This window comes from Triticum aestivum, chromosome 7D (assembly GCF_018294505.1).
Source record: "Triticum aestivum cultivar Chinese Spring chromosome 7D, IWGSC CS RefSeq v2.1, whole genome shotgun sequence".
Lineage (NCBI taxonomy): Eukaryota > Viridiplantae > Streptophyta > Magnoliopsida > Poales > Poaceae > Triticum > Triticum aestivum.
The window spans coordinates 63,267,223-63,273,442 of NC_057814.1; the positions used below are offsets into that span (position 1 = coordinate 63,267,223).

The 6,220-nt window shown below is 48.0% G+C and overlaps 1 pseudogene; it reads right to left on the minus strand.

The window, feature by feature from the left end:
• Nucleotides 1–5,529: 5,529 nt before the first annotated feature.
• Nucleotides 5,530–5,996, minus strand: LOC123164338 (dynein light chain LC6, flagellar outer arm-like; annotated as a pseudogene).
• Nucleotides 5,997–6,220: the final 224 nt, after the last annotated feature.

Here is a 6,220-nt window from a genome sequence, read left to right on the forward strand (position 1 = left end):
CGTCCAAGCCCTCCCGATGAACACGACAACGCATTCCGTTCCGACCCAGCCGGTTGGCTCCCCATGAACACGACGGCGACGCTGTTTCTCCGTTCCGACCCAGCCATGTACACGAGCCATGGCCGTACGTATGCGCGAGTAGGCGTTCGAGACCCTGCCCATATGTACGTATGTGGCCGTATTTTCTATCTTGCACACTGGCCGCTGTACGTACGTGTACATGATACATGCGCGCCTCTACTACGACACATGCGCACCTCTACATCGACCAGTATGTACGTACACGTTCACGACCAGAATGACAACGCTACATATGCTTCGACCAGGTGGGTCCCGACTGTCAGGCACTTCATTGCGTGCCAAGATGTAGCTGGTGGGTCCCAGCTGTCAGGGGGCGAATCGTTTTTTTGCCTGGACGCACTTCCTTGCGTGCGAAGATGTAGCTGGTGGGTCCCAGCAGTCAGGGGGAACGTATTGTTTCACGAAATACGGTGGCCCGTCCGGTGGGTTCCCACTGTCAGGTGGAGGAATAATTATTTTGTGCATAGTAAGGAGGCACTTCCTTGCTGCGGCCGTGGACCCAGCTGTCAGCCTCTCCACGTACAGTCTACATCCGATGGAAGTCGTTCCTTGACCACATTGGCCATGCCGCACCAAGACCACCAGGGCAGTGGACGATGGCGAGGCCTAGGAAGGCGACGACGCAGAGCAGGGGAAGACGCGGCAGTGGAAGCCCGCACGGAGAGGAATACGAGGGTTCACTGGTTCGGCTATAGTGTGAGGCTGCCGTCGCCGCAGAATAACAGGGGGTGTGGGTGAGTGGAGGGATGGCCTGGTTAGCGGTGGGAGTAGTAGGGGGCGGTGAGGCCTCCGCGGCAGCACAGACGGCCACGGGAGGCAGGAGCACATTGCACAATCGACGCTTGTTTGGGCGGCTGGAGCAAGAAGACTAGAGGTTGAAGAAGCACTACGGTTGTTGGATGGACATTGTACGGTCACTAGAGCTAGAATCGTGCATATTCACTAAGTTGATAAATCCCTCCGTCCCCGTCAACTTAGTAGGCCCACAAGTCAGCCTGCCACTATACTGGGTCCCAACTAATGGGGGAGTATTCATTTTTTTGTGCGTAATAAGGAGGCACTTCCTTCCTGCGGCCGTGGACCCAGTTGTCAGCCTCTCCACGTACAGTCCACGTTTGATGGAAGCCGTTCCTTGGCCACGTTGACCACGCCGCGCCGAGAGCACCAGGGCGGTGGACGACGGCGAGGCCTAGGAAGGGGACGACGCGGAGCCGGGGAAGACGCGGCAGTGGAAGCCCGCGCGGAGAGGAGTACGAGTGTTCACTGGTTCGGCTGGAGTGTGAGGCTGCCGTCGCCGCATAATAACAGGGTGTGTGGGTGATTGGAGGGATGGCCTGGCCAGCGGTGGGAGTAGTAGGGGCGGTGAGGCCTCCGCGGCAGCACAGCCGGCCACGGGTGGCAGGAGCACGAGGCACGACCGGCGCTGGTTTGGGCGGCTGGAGCAAGAAGACCAGAGGTTGAAGAAGCACTACGGCTATTGGATGGACATCGTACAGTCACTAGAGCTAGAATCGTGCATATTGATGAAGTTGACAAAGCCCTCCGTCCCCGTCAACTTAGTAGGCCCACAAGTCAGCCTGCCACTATACTGGGTCCCAGCTAACAGGGGGAGTATTCATTTTTTTGTGCGTAATAAGGAGGCACTTCCTTGCGTGCGAAGATATAGATGGTGGGTCCGAGCTGTCAGCGGTGGTAACCTTTTTTCGCAAAATACGGTGGCCTTTCCTGTGGTTCCCCGCTGTCAGGTGGAGGAATAATTATTTTGCGCGTAATAAGGAGGCACTTCCTTGCTACGGCCGTGGACCCAGCTGTCAGCCTCTCCACGTCCAGTCCACGTCCGATGGAAGCCGTTCCTTGACCACATTGACCATGCCGCGCCGAGAGCACCAGGGCGGTGGACGATGGCAAGGCCTAGGAACGGGACGACGCGGAGCCGGGGAAGACGCGGCAGTGGATGCCCACGCCTAGAGGAGTACGAGGGTTCACTGGTTCGCTGCGGTGTGAGGCTGTCGTCGCCGGAGAATAACAGGGGGTGTGGATGAGTAGAGGGATGGACTGGCCAGCAATGGGAATAGTAGTGGGTGGTGAGGCCTCCGCGGCAGCACAGCCAACCATGGGAGGCAGGAGCATGCGGCACGACTGGCATTGAAGAAGCACTACGGCCGTTGGACGGACATCGTACGGTCACTGGAGCTAGAATCGTTCATATTGACTAAGTTGACAAAGCACTCCATCCCCGTCAACTTAGTAGGCCCACAAGTCAGCCTCCCACCAAGGTGGGTCCCAACCAACAGGGGGAGTATTCATTTTTTTGTGCGTAATAAGGAGGCATTTCGGGTGGGTCCGAGCTGACAGCGGGGGGAACGTTTTTTCACTACAAGAAATATGTCAACTTGTGACCCTCACTATTGGTCTTTGAAAGGTCATTGTTTTTCATTTGCGACCTTTTTTTGACCAAAAATAGATGGTCAAAAGCTGGCGGTCGTAAACTGAAATTAACGACCTTCTCTGTGAGAAGGTCGTGGAATTCCACGACCAAAAAAAAAGGTTGTTGATTCCATGACCTTCTATTTTGGTCGCTAGCTCTCTGCCCAGACCACGTCGGATCCGACGTGGCAATCAGACGTGGCAAAATTGCGACCAATTGAAAAGGTCGTTGATAAGATTCAGCCCGGTCCAATTAGGTGTCTATACGGGCCGAGCCCATTAAATCAGCCCACTTACATTTTTTTCCCGACAATTTTTAATAGCTACATGGGCCTAGCAACCAGTTCGGCCTTTTTATTTTCTGGGTCATGGCCTTTTTGGCTCAACAATTACTGGATCAATAGTCAAATGGGTCCTAATTGAGTGGGCCCCAATGGTCAGCGTCAGATTCTTCAGATTTCAATTTTCTAGTAAATAAAAACAAATATTTAAATCAGAACAGATTGAAAAGAGAAGTAATACTTCAAACAGATCAAACAACCAAATTTGGTACATTACAATCAAACATCGTTCACACCACATTTATAATCGAACATACTTCACATCAGGTTTACAGCCCCCAAGAACACAACTAAATTGAGTGTTTTAACTAAGTATCTATAAAAGTATAACTAGCACCAATGAGCTAGAACTAAATGCTTATTCACTTCTTCATCCTAGAGCTTGTGACGAAACATGAACGAACGCCAGCATCTACATGTTATAGAACAAAAAATGGTTAGGGAAAAAATAAAAGCAATCAATGAAACAAAACAGGACTACACCATATCACATGAAGTTCCATGTGAGCTAGAATATGGCCAACTGCACGATGCACTGCTGATACATGGATATATGCCTACTAATATTAACATACTGATCTAATACAGAGCATAGGCATCATGCATACCCTAAGCATATACAAACAGATGGTATTCAAGATGATGTGCTGCATATGCAAAATAAATCAAGAAACTACAACAGGGAACAGGAAACAGAGCCTCAAAGTGTTCACTTGTCATGTTTTGTCTGCCATTTTGAGATCGACACGCACCAACCAAACAAACATGATTGCTTTATTCCTTTTGAATTAAAACAAGAATATGGTGTTCCACCTTATACTACAACATCATCAGGATTAAAACAACACATTTGTAGTCAGAGTGCTGGATGAGACATATCAATTGAAACCAACTAGAACAGGTGAGCCAGGGATAAGTAGCAGCAGGAAAATAATGGTACATTCACAACTTCAGTTCAGGAAAATATCACCACATGTATCAGTATACATGCAGCAATAGTATCATTGAGTACAGCAAAACAGCAGCTTGACCCATATAAGTCACAACTCTAAAGAAAGAAAGAAAGAAAGAAAGAACAAGTTTAACTAGCTATGTATTCATAGTTGAGAGTTAAGCAATTTGTTTGTTTATGCTGTAACTGACAGACCTAGTACAAGAAACAAGCAAAGTGAAACAGTATTGACCAATTCGATGGCAATACAAGCTAAGTAACTTAGCTAGTAGACGACCATCCAATCCATGATGTAGCAGCAGGTGCAAATATGATATGATGTGAAGAAGAAGCTAGCTGGAGAGGTTGGGGATGAAACCAAAATTACAAACCATTGTCGGACCTCACATCACCACTGTTTTATCGTTTTATAAGCAACCGGAAACTATGCAGAGAGCAGACTGGACAGTAAAGGAATTATCAAGCAGAGGAAAATAGCAGCGTGGCCATCAACTCATAGCCCTGAAGAAAGAAAGAACCAATAGGGTCAGCTACTTATTTATTCAGAATTGAGAGTTGAGCAATCATCAGAAAACTAAAGATACTGCTTAGCTAACTAAATAACACATCATTCAGTCACACGGTATAATTCTGACTATAATATAAGCAAAGAACTAAAGACACTACGTACTTAGAACTCAATTAAAAGTGAGAATGATTTATGCAAACAATATGATTTTATTTGTTTATATTAGTAAAAACAAGTCTATCAGGTAAGATCAAGAACACTAATACTAACACAGACATATCTTCCTTTATGTGAACAAGTGTGCTTCCTTCATTAATTAGTAGTAATTGTTCCATGCTAATACAAGCACACGCCCTGACCTATCGAAGTCTGAATCTAATTAAATCGCACCATGGACGTGTCATATCACCAAGGCAAGTACTAGTAAATCTTTGCACCATTTTTTAGATAGATAAAAATGTAGTTGTACTCATCCTAACTAGCGTTGTGTAGCAGCGCTAGAAGAAAGGCGGTTTTCAGTATACTACATGGCGTGTCAAAAAAATTCCAAATTTCTATTCTGTTATTTCCATGTACCAAACTCAAGCTACAGAACGAATCACATAACTGCTATAGTGATTCTATCCAGATTCTGAAACCATGTGGAAGTATAAATGGATCTTCACTAGCCATTATTTAAACTGATCAGAATTGCAAAAGGAGGTGAATATTTGCATATTTAAACTGATAACTGAAGGGAGGAGGGGAGCAAGGTGGCCACCGTGGTTGTGGGCGACGGTCGCTGGCTCAACTTTGTCCAAGTGAAGGCAATCTGGAGTCTGAAGAAACCTTCAGCATTTGAAAAACTGCAACCTGAGAATATCGTAGGCACTCACACTGCACATGCCAACTAGAGTTCATTCTGAATTTCTGTTAGACACAAATCACCAAGGCACAACTAGGCATAGCAATTATATGTTCTAAAAGGGCTGCGTCAAACAAGAACGAAGTACAGATAAGGGATTTCAAGCCCTTGTGTGACGCCAAAATGTTCTGTGCCAGCCCCAGTATGCAGCTATCCTTTTGCTGAATGTTGAACCATTTAGATCGTTAACTATCGCTGAAGAACAAAAACAACATGTAAAATGCCACCATCAGATCAGAACTCACGTAAACCTACAGACCAGGAAAATGCATCACGAGTTGTATGCTCACCTTGTCACGTAAACCTACAGACCAGATCAGCACGGCAGCGGTTGCTCATCCGCCATGCGTTTGAAGATGAGGAACCTGAGCAACTCGAACTTGAAGTATATGAAGCTCCCCTTGCTGTGCGTGAAGTAGCAGCCGAAGCTGCAGCCCACCACGCACTGCCACCCCGGGCCATGGATCGTGTCGAACTCTTGCAGTGCAGCCGTCCAAATCAGATCCAATCATACGGCAGCACTTGCACAGCTAACTGCTGATTTATGTTCAAGTACATCGTTCTTTCTCTTGCAAGACTGTCTCTAGCTTGTTACCTGCAGATTCAGAGGCTATAGATTTGGGGGTGCTATTGGCAAGTTCTCACCTTCTTGATGTGCGCCGCGATGCTCCGGCAGTCGAGGATGTCGAAGCGGTCGAGCGCCCTGGACGCCTCCTACGTGGCCTGCAGCTGCATCTTGGCCGGCATGTCGGTGTCCTCCACCGTCGCCTTCCCTTCCAGCATCCCGCTCGCTCGAGTGGACCAACAGCCGCGCGCATGGACCGGAGGTTGGGGGTGAACATCCGCTACAAGCACAGAGAGTGAGAGAGGGGGGATAGAGGTGAACCACTACCGTACCAAATCAAGAAAAAAACTGACATCTGAGAGGGGAGATGGGTCAGACCTTGAGGAGCAGAGGGAGATTTGGGAGACCGTGATGGATTTGGGAGGTGGAGACCATCCTGGTC